This window comes from Macrotis lagotis, chromosome 4 (assembly GCF_037893015.1).
Source record: "Macrotis lagotis isolate mMagLag1 chromosome 4, bilby.v1.9.chrom.fasta, whole genome shotgun sequence".
NCBI classification, from domain to species: Eukaryota; Metazoa; Chordata; class Mammalia; order Peramelemorphia; family Peramelidae; genus Macrotis; species Macrotis lagotis.
In genome coordinates, this window is record NC_133661.1 from 254311965 (window position 1) to 254328877 (window position 16913).

General features: G+C 36.4%; 1 protein-coding gene across 14 annotated transcripts in view; it reads right to left on the bottom strand.

The window, feature by feature from the left end:
* Positions 1 to 16913, bottom strand: part of SIPA1L1 (signal induced proliferation associated 1 like 1) — a 395826-nt gene that overhangs the window by 150800 nt on the left and 228113 nt on the right. The window lies entirely within an intron of this gene.

A 16913-nucleotide genomic window follows, 5' to 3' on the forward strand; every position in this document is an offset into this window, starting at 1 on the left:
GTAACATTCTGGTGAGGCCCCTCAACATACAGAATACCTCAAAGAACTTTATTACACAATTCGATAATCCTAACCAAGTCATTTGGTTTCAGGAATAAAAAGGGAGAAATGATTTTTGAGAGGTTAAATAAATAAGGAAAGAAAAACTACAGAGATGACATGAGAAGCTTATATTAATATTTATGAATGAAAAGATGGAGCAAGTATGTTTGCAATGGCTTAAGAGAGTCATACAAGGACTTTTACGGCAGAGCCAAGATGGTGGCATATCCCATAGCCCTTCCGACATTACAGAAGTCTCAATCCAAGTACACCAACAAAAGAGGGAAATAAGTTCTCAATTCAAGATATCATGGAGGATCTTCAGTTAAAGCTCTGTCTCTTTGAAGTAAAGGGGAAATATAGCCCAGCATAGGAAAGAGAGAAGCTCTTAGCCACAAATCAGCAGCCAGCTGGATGGCAGACCAGCAGGGAATGTCCCAACCCCAAACAAAGTTTGACCTGTGGAAAAACTGGGGCAACAGAGGCTCTGAGTTGGAAATGAAGCACAGTTCAGGCAAAATTAGCAAATTAACAAAAAAAAAAATTAGCAAAATGAGCAACAACCATAGAAAGCTAATATTCAGATAGGGATGATGAAAATACCATTGCAAAAGAAGAAAACTGAAAAAATGTCAACATGTGAAGCATCAAAAATTTATGAATTACCTTCACAACCTCATGGAAGAGTTCAAAATGAATTTTTGAAATCAAAAAAGAGAGGAAGAAAAAAAGGAAAAAGAAATGAAAGCCATAACAGGTGAAATATGAAAAATCGACTGAAGAAATAAACTCCTTTAAAAGTCAACATGACCAGGGGTGGTTAGGTGGTGGAGTGGTGGGGTGGCTAGGTGGTACAGTGGTGGGGCGGCTAGATGGTGCAGTGGACAGAGTACTGGCCCGGGATGCAGGAGTACCTGAGTTCAAATCCAGCCTCAGACACTTAATAATTACCTAAATGTATGGCCTTGAGAAAACGACTTAACCCCACTGCCTTGCAAAAACTAAAAAAGTAAACATGGCCAAATGGGAAAAAGAGTATAATTCATTGAAAATTAAAATTAATAAAATGGAAAAGGAACACAAAAACTAACTGAAGGAAATAAAAGCCTAAAAATTAGAATTGGATAAATGAAACCTAAAAAATTCTATGAGACAACAAAGATTCCATCAAACAAAACCAAAAGGATGAAAAAAAAAAAAGAATAGAAGAAAATACGAAGTACCAGATAAATGAAAACTAAAGACTCCACGAGATACCAAGATTCCATCAAACAAAACCAAAAGGATGAAAAAGAAAATAGAAGAAAATATGAAGTACATTTTAGGAAAAACAAATGAACTAGAAAATGGATCCAGAAGAGATAATTTACAAATTATTGGTCTACTCAAAAACTTCAGGCAGAAGATGGGTGACAGGAGAGGACTTTCTCTCAGTTACTTTGGAGCAAAACTTATAAACTAAGGACTCTAACTATGTTTCTTAGAGGCAGAACCCACAGAGGAATCCAGTGAGGCAATTCTCCAACCCAAAGTAGCCTGGAAAAGAGAGGAAAGGCTCGGGTCCAGGGGATTGGAGGGGTGGCCCAACATAGGGGTGGCCCACTGGAGTGAAGGAACTTCAGTGGCCCCAAAGCAGCCCCAGGGCACTGGGAGCCGGGCTCACAGCAGCAGGGGCAGTTTCCTGACCTACACCCCAGGGGAGCATCAGACACAACTTGGAGGAACAGCAGGGGACCTCTGCCACAGCGAGCACGTGAAGCCCAGCCCTCAGGGCACATAGCGAGCAGCTTGGTCATGGCAGCCCATATCCAGGAACCAGAAGTAAGCAAAGCTGGTAAGCAGGAGCCCCCAGGGCATGAGCCCATTGAGCCTAGGGAGGGGAGTGAAGAGAGAGACTGCAGAGCTCTGTCCTCTGTCCCTGGAACAGAACTCTGGGGCTCTGACCAAATTCAGATTCTGATTTCAGTCTAGGCCCCCCCATAGAACAGCAGCCCCACAGCAGAGCGGGGTGCTTATGGTCATTCACAGACCAGGAAGGAGGACAGAGCCTCACATACTGAGATCCTTGTGGGAGTGTACCAAAAGCTCAAGAAGCACCTCAAAAGCAGGCTCAGGCTGGGAAAATGAGTAAGCAGAGAAAAAAGAGGAACATCATTGAGAAATACTTTGCCTGTGATCCCAAGAAGGATCAAAACACTCAATCTGAAGATGAGGAGGTACAAGTTCCTGCATCTAAAGACTCCAAGAAAAACAGAAATTGGGCTCAGGCCATATCAGAGCTCAAAAAAGACTTTGAAAATCAAATGAGGGAGTTAGAAGAAAAACTCGTGAAAGAAATGAGAGAGATGCAGGAAAAACATGAAAATGAAGTAAGCAGCTTGGTCAAGGAAATCCAAAAAAATGCTGAAGAAAACAGCACGCTAAAAACCAGCTTAGGTCAAATGAATAAAACAGTTCAAAAAAGTATTGAGAAGAGTGCTTTAAAAAGCAAAATTGGCCAGATGGAAAAAGAGATAAGAAAACTCTCTGAGGAGAACAAATCCTTCAGACAAAGACTAGAATTCAGGGAGATTGTTGAATTTACCAGAAATCAGGAATCAATACTTCAAAACCAAAAAAAAAAATGAAAAATTAGAAGAAAATGTGAAATATCTCATTGAAAAAACAACTGATATGGAAAACAGACTTAGGAAAGATAATTTAAAAATTATTGGAATACCTGCAAGTCATGATCAGGAAAAGAGCCTTGACATCATTTTCAAAGAATTACTACAGGAAAATTGCCCTGATATTCTAGAAGCAGAGGGCAAAATAGAAATGGAGACAATCTACCAATCCCCCTGAGAAAGAAATCCCCCAAAAACAAACCCCAGGAATATTATAGCCAAGTTCCAGAACTTCCAAGTCAAAAGAGCAAATATTACAAGCAGCCAGAAGGACACAGTTCAAATATTGTGGAACTGCAGTCAGGATCACACAAGACTTAGCAGCAACTACATTGGAAGCTTGTAGGGCTTGGAATATAATATACTGGGAGGCAAAAGAGCTTAGAATGCAGCCAAGAATAAACTACCCAGCAAGGCTGAATTTCCTCTTCCAGGGAAAAAGATGGACTTTCAATAAACCAGGGGAATTTCAAATGTTCCTTTTGGAATGGCTAGAGCTGAACAAAAGGTTTGGTCTTCAGATACAGGACTCAGGTGAAGCATGGAGTTTGGAGGACAGGGAAAAAATATGAGGGACTTAATGATGATGAACTGCATGTATTCCTGCATAGAAAAATGACACTGATAATACTCATATGAACCTTCTCAGTTAACAGAGCTGGTAGAGGGAGCTTTTATAGTTGAAGCAAAGGAGAAAGCTGAATTCGAAGATAAAATATGGTGTAAAAATGGAGTCAATAGAAAAAAGGGAAATGTAATGGGAGAAACAAAAAGGAGAAGGGGATTAGGCCAAGACATTTCATATAATAAGGATTTTTTATTACAATAAGCTATTGCAATGATATGGAAGGGGGGAAGCAAGGGGGAATGAGGGAACCTTTGCTCTCAGCAGAGGTGGCTAGGAAAACAGCATATATACTCAATGGGGTATAGGCATCTGGAGTAAGAAGGAGGGGGGAGCAGGGGGAAGGGGTGAGGATGTGAATAAAGGAGGAGAGGATAGACCATGAGGGGAGAGTGGTCAGATATAACTCATTTTCTTTTTTACTTCTTGAAAGGGGCTGGGATTGGAAGGCCTGTCCAGGATCATGGGACCAGGTGGATTCTGGGCCTAAGAGGAGGTGTGGGGGCCCAGGGCTTCTTGGCCCCAGGACCGGGGATCTGTCTGCTGCGCCACTCAGCTACCCTACAGCAGAGTCAGAGTGAAAGGAAAGAGAAAATATAGTACATGGTAGTGGAGAAATAAGAAAGGAGGAGTTCCAATTAGCAATGGCAACACTGGAAAAATATGGAAATAACTTTTGTGATGGACTTATCATAAAGAATGTGATCCAACCATGATAGAGTTGTTGGTGTTGGAACAAGGACTGAAGCACATTTTTTATTATTATAATTTGGGGGAGGGTTTAGGGCAAATAGGGCTGGGTGGCCTGCCTGGGGCCACATAGCAGTGTGATCTTTGAGTGTCTGAGGCCGGATTTGGACCCAGGTGCTCCTGGCTCAAGGGTCAATGCACTGTCAGCTACCCAGCCACCCCTACTATTATTAATATTTTATCTTATTTTGGGTCTTTTTTTTCCCCTTCTTTTTGGTTTTTGCAGGGCAGTGGGGATTGGATGGCTTGCATGTCACACAGCTGGGTGATTGCTGGGTCTACGGGGCTGGATGTGGGCTCGGGTGCTCGCGGCTCCAGGGCTGGTGCTTTGTCCATTGCATCACTTGGCCATACCTACAATCATTACTATTTTTTTTTAATTTTAATTTTTTTTTCCTCTCCCCTTTACTTTGTCGCTCAAGCAAGTCTATATTCATGAGAGGGAGGGGTATTTTGTTTACTCTTAAAAAGGAATATTTTAATAATGTAAAAGAATGTACAAAATGAGAATAAAACAAATAAAGAAAAAAAAAGAAAAAACAACTGATATGGAAAACAGATTTAGAAAAGATAATTTAAAAATTATTGGAATACCTGAAAGTCATGACCAGGAAAAGAGCCTTGACATCATTTTCAAAAAATTACTACAGGAAAATTGTCCTGGTATCCTAGAAGCAGAGGGCAAAAATAGAAATGGAGAGAATCCACCGATCTCCCTAACAAAGTGATCCAAAAAAAAACCAAAACCAACCACCAGGAATATTATACCCAAGTTCCAGAACTCCCAAGTCAAAGAGAAAATATTACAAGCAGCCAGAAGGACACAACTCAAATATCATGGCGCTGCAGTCAGGATCACACAGGATTTAGCAGCAACTACATTAAAAGCTAGTAGGGCTTGGAATATAATATTCTGGAAGGCAAAAGAGCTTAGAATGTAACTAAGAATCAACTACTCAGCAAAAACTGAATGTCCTCTTCCAGGGGAAAAAGATGGACCTTCAATGAACCAGAGGAATTTGAAATGTTCCTGTTGGAATGGCCAGAGCTGAAGAGAAGGTTTGATCTTCAAATATAGGACTCAGGTGAAGCATAGAGAGTAGAGGAGAAGAGGAAAATATGAGGGACTTAATGATGATGAACTGCATGTATTCTTGTATAGAAAAATGATACTGATAATGCTCATATGAACCTTCTCATTTAAGAGAGCAGGTAGAAGGAGCTTTTATGGATGAAGCACAGAATAAAACTGAATTTGAAGATATACTGTAGTATAAAAACAGGGTCAATAGATAAAAGGGAAATGTAATGGGAGAAGAAAAAGGAGAGGAGGAATAGGCTAAGATATTTCATATAATAAGATTTTTCTTTATTACAATGAGCTATTGCAATGATATTGGGGGGGGGGAGGTGAGGAGGAATGAGGGAATCTTTGCCCTCATCAGAGGTGGCTAAGAGAGGAAACAGCATATATACTCAATGGGGTATAGACATCTGTAGTAAGAAGGAGAGAAGGGGGACAGGGGAAGGGGCGGGGTATGTGAGTGACTGAGGAGAGGATGGACCATGGGGAGAAAGTGGTCAGATATAACACATTTTCTTTTTTACTTCTTGCAAGGGGCTGGGATTGAATGGCCTGTCTGGGACCATAGGGCTGGGTAGATGCTGGGTAAGGGGTGGTATGTGGGTTTGGGGCCTCTTGGCCCCAGGGGTTGGGGATCTGTCTGCTGCACCACTCAACTACCCTACAACAGAAACAGTGAAAGGAGAGAGAAAATATAGTTCATGGTAGTAGATCAGCAATGGCAATGGTGGAAAAAAAATGGAAGTAACTTTTGTGATGGGCTTATCCTAAAGAATGTGATCCACCCACAACAAAGCTGGTGTTGTTAGAACATAGAGTGAAGCACATTTTTTATTATTATTATTTTCTGGGGGATGTTGTAGGACAAATGGGATTGGGTGGCCTGCCTGGGTCTGCACAGCTGGGTGATTGTTGGGTGTCTGAGGCCAAATTTGGATCTGGGTGGTCCTGGCTCAAGGGCCAGTGATCTGTCTGCCACTCAGCTGCCCCTAGTATTATTATTACTACTATTTCATTTTATTTTGGGTCCTTTTTTTTTTTTTTTGGTTTTCATAGGGCAATGGGATTGGGGTGGCTTGCATGGGGTCACATAGCTGGGTGATTGTTTGGTGTCTGGGGCCAGATTTGGGCTCGGGTGCTCCTGGCTCCAGGACCGGTGCTCTGTCCACTGCACCACCTGGCCATACCTACAATTATTATTATTATTATTATTATTATTATTATTATTATTATTATCATTATCATTATCATTATCATTATTATTATTTTAACTTTAATTTTTTTCTCTCCCCTTTACTTTATCACTTAAGCAGGTCTATATTTTCTGGGGGGGGTATTAGGTTTACTTTTAAACAAGAATATTTTAGTAATGTATAAAAAATTATTTGTACAAAATAAGAATTAATTAATTAATTAATTAGAAGTTTTAAAGAATAAAAGAATTAAAAAAAACTTCAGTCAAAAACAGGTACTGGAAAATACTTTTTCAGAAAATTATTATGGAAAATGTCCTAATATCCTAGAACAGGAAGATAAACTAATCCTTGAAAGAATCCATAGATCCACTTCAGGCCACTACTATTCAATATTGAATTAGAAAGAAATTGAAGGAATTAGAATTGGGAAGGAAGAGACAAAACTCTTACTCTTTGCAGATGACATGATGGTCTACCTAGAGAATCCCAAGAAATCATCCAAAGAACTACTGGAAACAATTAGCAATTTTAGCAAAGTTGCAGGTTATAAAATAAACCTTCATAAATCCTCAACTTTTCTATATATGTCTAGCAAGATACAGCAGGAAGAGCTAGAAAGAGAAATCCCATTCAAAGTAACCTCAGACGATACGAAATACTTAGGAGTCTATTTGCCAAGACAGACTCAGAATCTTTTTGAAAACAATTATAAAACACTTCTCACACAAATTAAATTAGATTTAAATAACTGGGCAAATATCAACTGCTCATGGATAGGTAGAGCTAATATAATAAAAATGACAATTCTACCAAAACTAAACTATCTGTTTAGTGCCCTACAAATCAAAATTCCAAAAAATTACCTTAACGAGTTAGAAAAAATTATAAGTAAATTCATATGGAGAAATAAAAAGTCAAGAATTGCCAGGAGCTTAATGAAAAAAAGGGCAAAAGAAGGTGGCTTAGCCCTTACCTGATCTAAAATTATAAAGCATCAGTCATCAAAACTGTTTGGTATTGGCTAAGAAATAGAGTGGTGGACCAGTGGAATAGACTAGGTGTAAAAGCAGATGATTATAGTAAGCTGCTGTTTGATAAACCCAGAGTCCAACCATTGGGATAAAAACTCCCCCTTTGATAAAAATTTCTGGGATAATTGGAAGTTAGTATGGAAGAAACTTAGATTAGACCAACACCTCACACCCTTTACCAAAATAAGATCCAAATGGTTACAGGATATAGACATAAAAAACAATACTATAAGCAAATCAGAAGATCAAGGACTAGTCTACCTGTCAGATCTATGGAAAAGGGAGCAGTTTATGACTAAGGAAGAGTTGAAGAACATCACCAAAAACCAATTATATGATTTCGATTACATTAAATTAAAAAGCTTTTGCACAGATAAAACCAATATAACCAAGATCAAAAGAAATGTAGTAAATTGGGAAACAATCTTTACAACTAATGATTCTGACAAAGGACTCATTTCTAAAATATACAGAGAACTGAGTCACATTTTTAAAACAAAAAGCCATTTAATGGTCAAAGGATATGCAAAGGCAATTTACAGATGAGGAGATCAAAGCAATTCATAGCCATATGAAAAAATGCTCTAAATCATTGATTATTAGAGAAATGTGAATTAAAGCTTCTCTGAGATACCACCTCACACCTCTCAGATTGGCCAATATGACCAGAAAGGATAATGATCATTGTTGGAAGGGTTGGGGGAAATCTGGGACACTACTAACTACACTGTTGGTGGCCCTGTGAACTCATCCAACCCTTCTGGAGAGCTATTTGGAACTATACCCAAAGGGCAACAAAAATATGCATACCCTTTGACCCAGCAATACCACTACTGGGTCTATACCCTGAAGAGATGAGGAAAAAGGGTAAAAAACATTACTTGTACAAAAATATTTATAGCAGCCCTGTTTGTGGTGGCGAAGAATTGGAAATCAAGTAAATGTCCTTCAATTGGGGAATGGCTTAGCAAACTGTGGTATATGTATGTCATGGAACACTATTGTTCTATTAGAAACCAAGAGGGATGGGATTTCAGGGAAACCTGGAAGGATTTGCATGAACTGATGCTGAGTGAGATGAGCAGAACCAGAAAAACACTGTACACCCTAACAGCAACATGGGAGTGATGTTCAACCTTGAAGGACTTCTCATTCCATCAGGGCAACAATTGGAAACAATATTGGGCTGTCTGCAAAGGAGAGTGCCATCTGTATGTATGGAGTTTGAACAAAGTGCAAGGACTATTACCTTTAATTTAGAAAAAAAACCAGATATCTTATTGTCTGATCTTGTTACCTCTTAGACTTCTCTTCTTTAAGGATATGATTTCTCTCTCATCACACCCAATTTGGATCAAGGTACAACATGGAAACAAAGGAAAGACTGACAGAGTACTTTCCATGGAGGGGGGAAGCAACATTGAGGGGGGTTGTAAAACTCAAATAATATCTTTAATAAAAATAAATTTAAAAAAGTATCCATTGATAACATAGAGTAAGATCCCAGAATTAAAACCTCCAAGGAATACTGCAGCCAAATTCCAGAATTCTCAACTAAAGGAGAAAAAAATGCAAACAGCAAAACAGAAGCAATTTAAATATGAAGGAAACACAATCAGAATTATACAGGACTAATAGCGTCAATATTAAAGGATCATCCAGTCTGAAAAATGATATTCTGGAAAGAAGAATCAACTACCCTAATAAGATTCAGCATATTCTTTCAGGGGAAAAGATGGATTTTCAATGAAATAGAGGACTTTCAAAAGTACCTGATAAAAAGACCAGAAGAGAACAGAAAATCCAGTCTTCAAATATAAGACTTGAGATGTGTAACAGAAAGGGGAAAAAACACTAGTCAGGAACACTAAACTGCAAATCCCTATAGGGGGAAGATAATATTTATAATTATTGAGAATTATATTTCTCTTATGATACCTAAAAGAAACATACTTCTAGAAACATATGTATAAAATAACAGCAAAAAGGAGGTTCAGCCTTTAGCCAATAAATTAGTAATGAGGACTGAATAGAGTTATTATACTCAGAGGATGTGGGTATAAATGAATCATGAAGCTATGTTGATTATTATAGTTGTATTTCTACTGGGACAGAGGGAGCAACAGTACTAGCAAGTAGGATCATGAAGTGATTTGGCTTAACTGGATACTTTAATTAAGTAGAGTTATAGAACAATAAGGACAAAGGGAGATAGTGTACCTTAGACTGACTGGACATAAATAGGAATCATGAAGTGATTATGCTTGATACCTTAGCTATCATCAGAAGGGGAGGATATAAATCATTAATGGAATGATTTTACTTTATATGACACTATAGCGCAAGAGGATTGTAGGTCCATAGAGGGTACTTGAAAAGGAGCTTATTATTTGATGTTATTTATGATGCTTGTGAGTATATTTCTAATGTGATAGAAAAGGGGAGTATACTCAGATAATGACAATGAGGCAATGTTGATTATCAATCTCAATCAAGCAATCAAGCAACCCCTGAGAAAGGTACTATTATCAGAACAGATAATAGGGGATGTAGAACAGAGGGGTTGTGGGTACAGGATGAAGTTAAAACAATAAAGACAGTAAAAGAAAGATTATACTAGGAGAAAGCTAGGCATTAGAGGATAAATAACACTACATAAAGATGCACAAAGATCTATTTTTGTAAAGAGAAAGAAGGGAGAGTGTGAACACTGAGTAAATTCTACTCTCAAGAGATTTGGTCCAGAGGATATAAAATACATTCCCAATTAAAAATCTATCCTACTCTACAGGGAAGTAGTGAGGGAAAGGGAAAGAAAGGGGAAGAAGAGACTGATATAAGAGAAGGCAAAAGTGAAAGTTAAAATGGAAATTAAAAAGAAAAATTTAAGGAGAAAGGGAGCAAAACATTGGTGAGGAGGAAGAAGGGGAAAGGAAAGAGAAAAGTATAAATGGAGAAAGATAGTATAGAGGGAAAGACAGAGTTAGCCATCTTAAATATGAATGTGAATGGGTTGAACTCTCCCATAAAATGAAAGCCGATAGCAGAACAGATTACAAACCTAAATCCTACAATGTTGTTTATGAAAAACACATTTGAAGCAGGGAGAGATACACAGGGAAGAGGTAAAAGGCAGGAACAAAATATATTATGGTGCAGAGGAAATAAAAAAAAATCGGGTAAAAAATTCTGATCTCAGAAAAAGCATAAGTAAAAATAGATCTCAATAAAAGGAAAAAGGACGGAAACTACATCTCCTTAAAAGGCACCATAGGTAATGAAATACAATTATTAAACATATGTGTACCAAGTGGTACAGCATCCAAATTCTTAGAGGAAAAGCTAAATGAATTACAGAGAGACATAAACAGTAAAACCATGGTAGTGGGGGGACCTCAATCACCAGGTTCAGAGAGATTTATAAGTGAATTTTACCAAACATTTAAGGAACGATTAATTCCAATTCTATATAAACTATTTTTAACAATAGGAGGAATTCTGCCAAATTCCTTTTATGAAACCAAAATGGTGCTAAAACTTAAACCAGGAAGAGCCAAAATCAATCTCCCTAATAAGCATTACTACAAAAATCTTAAACAAAATTTTAGCAAAAAGATTACAACAAGTTATTACTGGGATGATACACCAAGATCAGGCAGGATTTATACTAGGGCAAGAATGATTCGATAGGAGGAAAACAATCAACATAATTGAACATATCAGTAATGATACATGCTGGAAAAGTCTGACAAAAACAACCATACAAGACAGTAAAGGAATACAAAATTTGTTTTTCTTAAAATAATAAGCAGTTTCTATCTAAAACCATCATCATTATCATCGGGATAAACTAGAAGCATTTCCAATAAGACACAATAAGGGCTGAAACAAGAATGCACATTATTACCACTACCACTCAACATAGTATTAGAAATTAACTTTAAACAATAAGAGAAGAAAAGAAACTGATGGAATAAGAATTAGTAAAGAGAAAGAAAAACTCCTTTGCAGATGATATACTTAGAGAAATCAAAAGCAACTACAAAATCAACTAAAAAACTACTTATGAAGGAAGCAGAACCAAGAGAACTTTGTACACATTAACTTAAACAACATTATAAGATAATTTGGGGCAGCTAGGTGGTACAGTGGATAGAGCACAGACCTTGGTGTCAGGAGGACCTGAGTTCTTAATAATTGCCTAGCTGTGTGACCTTGCCCAAGTCACTTAATCCCATTCCCTTAAATAAAATTTTTAAAAAATTTAGAAAAAACCGTAACAAAACATTGAGTTAATCAACTAGGATGAATGTAGTTATTCTCAGTAGTTCAGAGATCAAGGACAACTCTGAGACAGACAATGCCATCCACATCCAGAGGAAATAATCATAGAATGTGAATGCATACAGTGTTTACTTTTTTTAAAATTTCTTTTATGGTTTTCCTTCCTTTTTCATAGTTTTTTCCTTCATCCTTAGTTCTAATTCCTCTTTTCACAACATGACTAATATGTAAATATGTCAAACACAAATGTGCCTGCACAACTTTTATCAAACTGTTCACTGCAATGGGGAGAAGGAAAGGAAGGTAGGATGGTAGAAAAATGTAGAACTCATTAATTTGCAAATGGACAAATATTGAAAAACTACCATTACAGGTATTTTGAAAAATAAAATAAAATTTCAATAAAAAAAGTCATAGAAAAGGTAAAATGGGGTATATAGAGGAGTATGTGGTTAAAACAAAACATAATTTAATAACTTACTAAATTAAAAAAAATTTTAAATGGTTGACCACTTCATACTGAGTTTCAGACTCCTCTATCATTTAAGGCACTCCACAATTGGGCCACATTTCCAAATGGACATTATTCCTTCCCTCACAACCAACATTGTACTCCAGCCAAAGTAGACTACTATCAAAAAGACTGAGGTTTTTAAGCATTTTCATTTTTGCTCACACAATTCATTTTATCTGGCACATTCTACTTCATGGTCTTTGCATAGTGAATAAAAATTCTATTTAAAATCAATTCAATGACTATCCAAACAAAATCTCACCTTCTTTATTAATCTCTGCTTAATCTTTCTCCTTTCTTCACAGCTTCCTCCCACTGATAAAAATGTTACTTCAAATTCCCCAAACATTTTCTTTTATAATGAAAAAGTATTCAAGTAATGAAATAATGCTTCCCTCTGAACCCCCGAAAACTATAATGCTCAAGAGGGCAAGAATTGTAGCTTAACTTTGTATTTTTCCCAAGCCCCTTGCATGATGTTTTGCACATAATCATCATATAAAAGTTTTCACAGAATTTTGATCAACTAAAAAGTAAAACCTAAACCCATTACCTTTATTCAAAGCAGACTCTGTAAGAAGATATTAATTTTAATCTAAGTAGAACAAGTTAGTAGCACAAGCCTCAAATATAAATCACTTTGGTCTCTTCCCTTTTTTCCTTGAAAGTCTTCTTTCTCTTCAAATGGAATGTGCATTTAAGTTAACAAGAGAGTCAAAGAGAAATTCCTATGTATTAATGACTAGCTCAGGAAGAGCTAATGCTCCTCAGGCATAAACCCTAATGGAGGCTTAATTCACAGGAAATGCCATGTACTATTTTCTGTTAATTAAATTAAATATTTCCTGAGGAGGAGAGAAAAAGATTTGCAAAAGATAAAATCAATATAGTGGCTTATATTAACCATCATACATGAGGAAGAAACTGGTGCTATTTGTAGTGAGCACATTTGATTACCATATTTCTGATTTTATTTGGCACGTAATTTTCAACAGTGCCGATATGAAAAACTTTGTTCTTACTATCTAATGTCTAAATAGTCTTTTTTAAAATATAGGAACAGCAGAATAACTCAGTTATTATATTCTTTGCTTTTATTCTGTAATTAGTCATGGGAACTGAGATTCTCTATGTAGAAACTGGTCTAGTAATTTTATTAAGCATATCAAGAGCAACAGGAAGACAAATAGTTAATTTCACAAAAGATGAAGTCTAAAGGGAAAGAAAAAGAAAAGAATGACTCTGTTTTTTACATAATTACTTTTACTCTTGGTAATTTCCAAGTCATTAGTGTTATTAATGACTGAGTGAGCCCAGTCTTCCAGAGAACAAAGTCAGTCAAAAAAGTCTCTGGGCTATAATGTGAAAACGGCTTTCATAAAGCCCAAATCAGGTGACCTGAGTTCAAATCAAGGCACCCAACCAAGTGTTTGAGTTTGGTCAGGTCACTTAAGTTCTGATTGCCTCAGATTCCTCATACATAAAATTTTTTTTCTAATAATGTGTTGTGACTCCATAATGGAGATGGCTTAGCAGAAAGACCACTAGACTGAGAGTAAGAAGTTCTGCAATTTACTCATTTTGATTAAGACTTTTAATACCTTCAATACTACATTACAGACCCTCATCTATAAAACCAGAAAAATGATCATTCTACCAGCTACTTCATAAGGTTGCTTAAAAAGCAAATAAGATTATGCATGGACAAATGATCTGAAAATAGTTATATAACAAAAGGATTTTTTTTTGCCTGTCATAGGTATATTGGGACTCACTTTTCTTGTTCATTAAATGGATTATAATATATAGTTGTGGCAGTAACCATACATTCTAATAGAATTTCATACAAATAAAAAAGTAGATTAATAATTATTAACTCTAAGCAAATTATTTATAAAACTAGTTATCTAATTCTAGACTTTCTGCAGAGCCCAGTCCCTCACAGAATCAAATACTGCAGGACTTTAAAAATGGAATGCCCTATAAGCATTACAAATTCAAAATATCCAAAAGAATTCATTATCTTTTCCCCAAAATATCCCCTTCTTCTGAATTTCCTATTACTATCAAAGGGGAAGCCATCTTTACAGGCCTCTAAGTTAACCATTAACTCACTTTTCTCTCTCACTAAACCTATGTATTATCTCATCATCTATTTCTCCACATCTCTTTTTTTGTCTAACATGTCTTGTGTGAACTACTGCAATAGCTTCCACATTTACCATTCTCACTCAAGCCTTCACCCAAAAGACACTTCACACTTAGCTGCCAAGTCTGACCATATTACCTTTCTGCTCAATAAACTCAGTAAATTTCAGAATAAACTATTATTGTATAAAATACTTTGAAATTTAAAGCTCCTCATAATCTAGCTTCTTCCCATCTTGATAATATTCTTACAATCACTACCTTTCATGTTTTCTATGATCAAGCCAAATTGGCCTTCTTGCTCTTTTTCTCTACACACAATCCTCCCTCTCTTGCCTCTGTGACCAATATTGACACTACTCCATACCAAGACCTATTTCCTATTCTATGATATTGGATTCCTGATTTGCATTAAACTCAGTTCAAGCAGTACATCTTCCAGAATGCCTCTCTCCTCCTTTGAGAGAGAGCTATCTTCTTTAGGATTAGTGTGGAATTAACGAAAGAGTATTAGACTCTTGGGGAGCCAAGGTCAAGTCTAGCCTTACTACCTGTGTGACTTTGGGAAAATCACTTGACCTCTGTTTGCCTTGGTAATACTTAACCCTCCCAGGGTTGTTGTGAGGACCAAATCAGATAATGATTGTAAAATGTTGAGCACAGTGCCCAGCATATAGTAAGCCCAATATAAATATTAATATTAATAATTATGATTATGATTTTATTAATAGTAATGACAGTCTTACTGGAAAATGTTAGATGAATCAATATTTAATAAATTGACTTCTCAGAGAATTTCACATTGTAAGTATTTTTGATGAATGTATCTTTGTCACAACAATACAGAAAAAATTTCACCAACATCAGTACTATAATAGGTTTGTATGATTAAAAAAATTCTGCCTAATTCGTCCTAAGTTGTTGAAATTAAATTAAGGCAAATGTCACCAACTGGAGTTCTTCAACTACTGCTAGGGCTTAGGAAACAAAAAATTAAAGTTCAAATTTTCTATGAATGGTTGTTTCACATTTGGTCTGCATCTGCCAACAAGCTGAATTTAAAATATTTAATTATAAAAATAAAGCTCCAACCAAAAAAGTTATGTTCAATGAACTCCATTTGAACTGTTAATTGTAATATCAAAGCTAAACAATGAGGCTCTAAAAATAATCTCCAGGAATTCGGTAGAAGCAGAGTACCACTAAAGAGCATCGGTAAAAGATCAAGGGCCAGGGTGGCTAGATGGTGCAGTGGAAAGCACCGGCCCTGGAGTCAGGAGTACCTGGGTTCAAATCCAGTCTCAGACACTTAATAATTACCTAGCTGTGTGGCCTTGGGCAAGCCACTTAACCCCATTGCCTAGCAAAAACCTAAAAAAAACAAAGGATCAAGGGCCAAAATACTCACAGAGGCATTCCAAACAAATTATGAATGAAGAAGTTAAAGGGGAACAAAAAGAATCATAGAAAAGATGCAGTCTTCTCAAAAATAAGCAGAGACAAGTAAAAATTGTTCTTTTGTGGGGAAGGGAGAAAAGGAAGTACAATCTGTAATCAAATCAATAGGCAGTTGTTTAATGTCTACCATAAACTGCAAGACAGAAAATGGAATTCTTTGTGACTCAGTCCATAGCGAGGTGCTATTCTCAGTTCAGAGCAAGGGGAAGGTAGAGAAAAAAAGAGAGAGATTTGGAATAGCCACTGTGGGAAATACAGAGAGTCAATTAGACCTGGTTTTGAAACCTAATTTTGACACTTAACTATCTGAATGAAAAAAGATAACTCTGTTAGCTTTAGTTTCCTCATCTATAAAATGGCAATAATACCTGAACTAACTTTGCAGGGCTATCATGAGGCTCTAAATCTAAAAACACTTTGTAAAGCCATAAAGCACTATGTCATTAATAATTATGGCAATTGAAATAACAACAACAATAATAATAAAGTTATTTAGTGTTTATAGATACTGTGTTAAGAATTTTACAATTATTATCTCATTTGATCTTCACAATAACCCGGGGAGTTTGGTGTTATTATTATCTCCATTCTATAGATGAGGAAACTAAGAGGTTAAGTGATTTTTCTAGCTAAGGAAATGTATGTCAGGTCTTCCTGACACCAGTCTCACCCTAAGCACAGACAAAAATCAATAGCTTTTCCTTTTCTTTATTCTTTTTCTTTCATTTTCTCATTTCATTCTTTCTTTCATCTTTCCTTAATTCATCACTCACTAATTGGATACCTTTGTTCAATGTATACTGAATACCTACTAAGATTTTCTTTAAATAAAAAATGACAGCTTATCTTTCAAGTAAAAAAAGATATTCTAAAATTATGTTAGGAATTTCTGACAATGATAAATCAAAGAAAAGTTAGAGAGACCACATAAATAAAGTGTTACATAATAAGTATCATATAAATGATATGAACTTTGTACCATCATTTTTATCTCACAAGTGCTACAAAAATGGCAAGTTCTTGCTGTTGATGTTGTGATGAACAGGTTCTCATTCTGTCACCTAGATCTTAGATGTGTAGATGGCTAGAAGGGTGGTAAAGAGGGAAGAAACAAA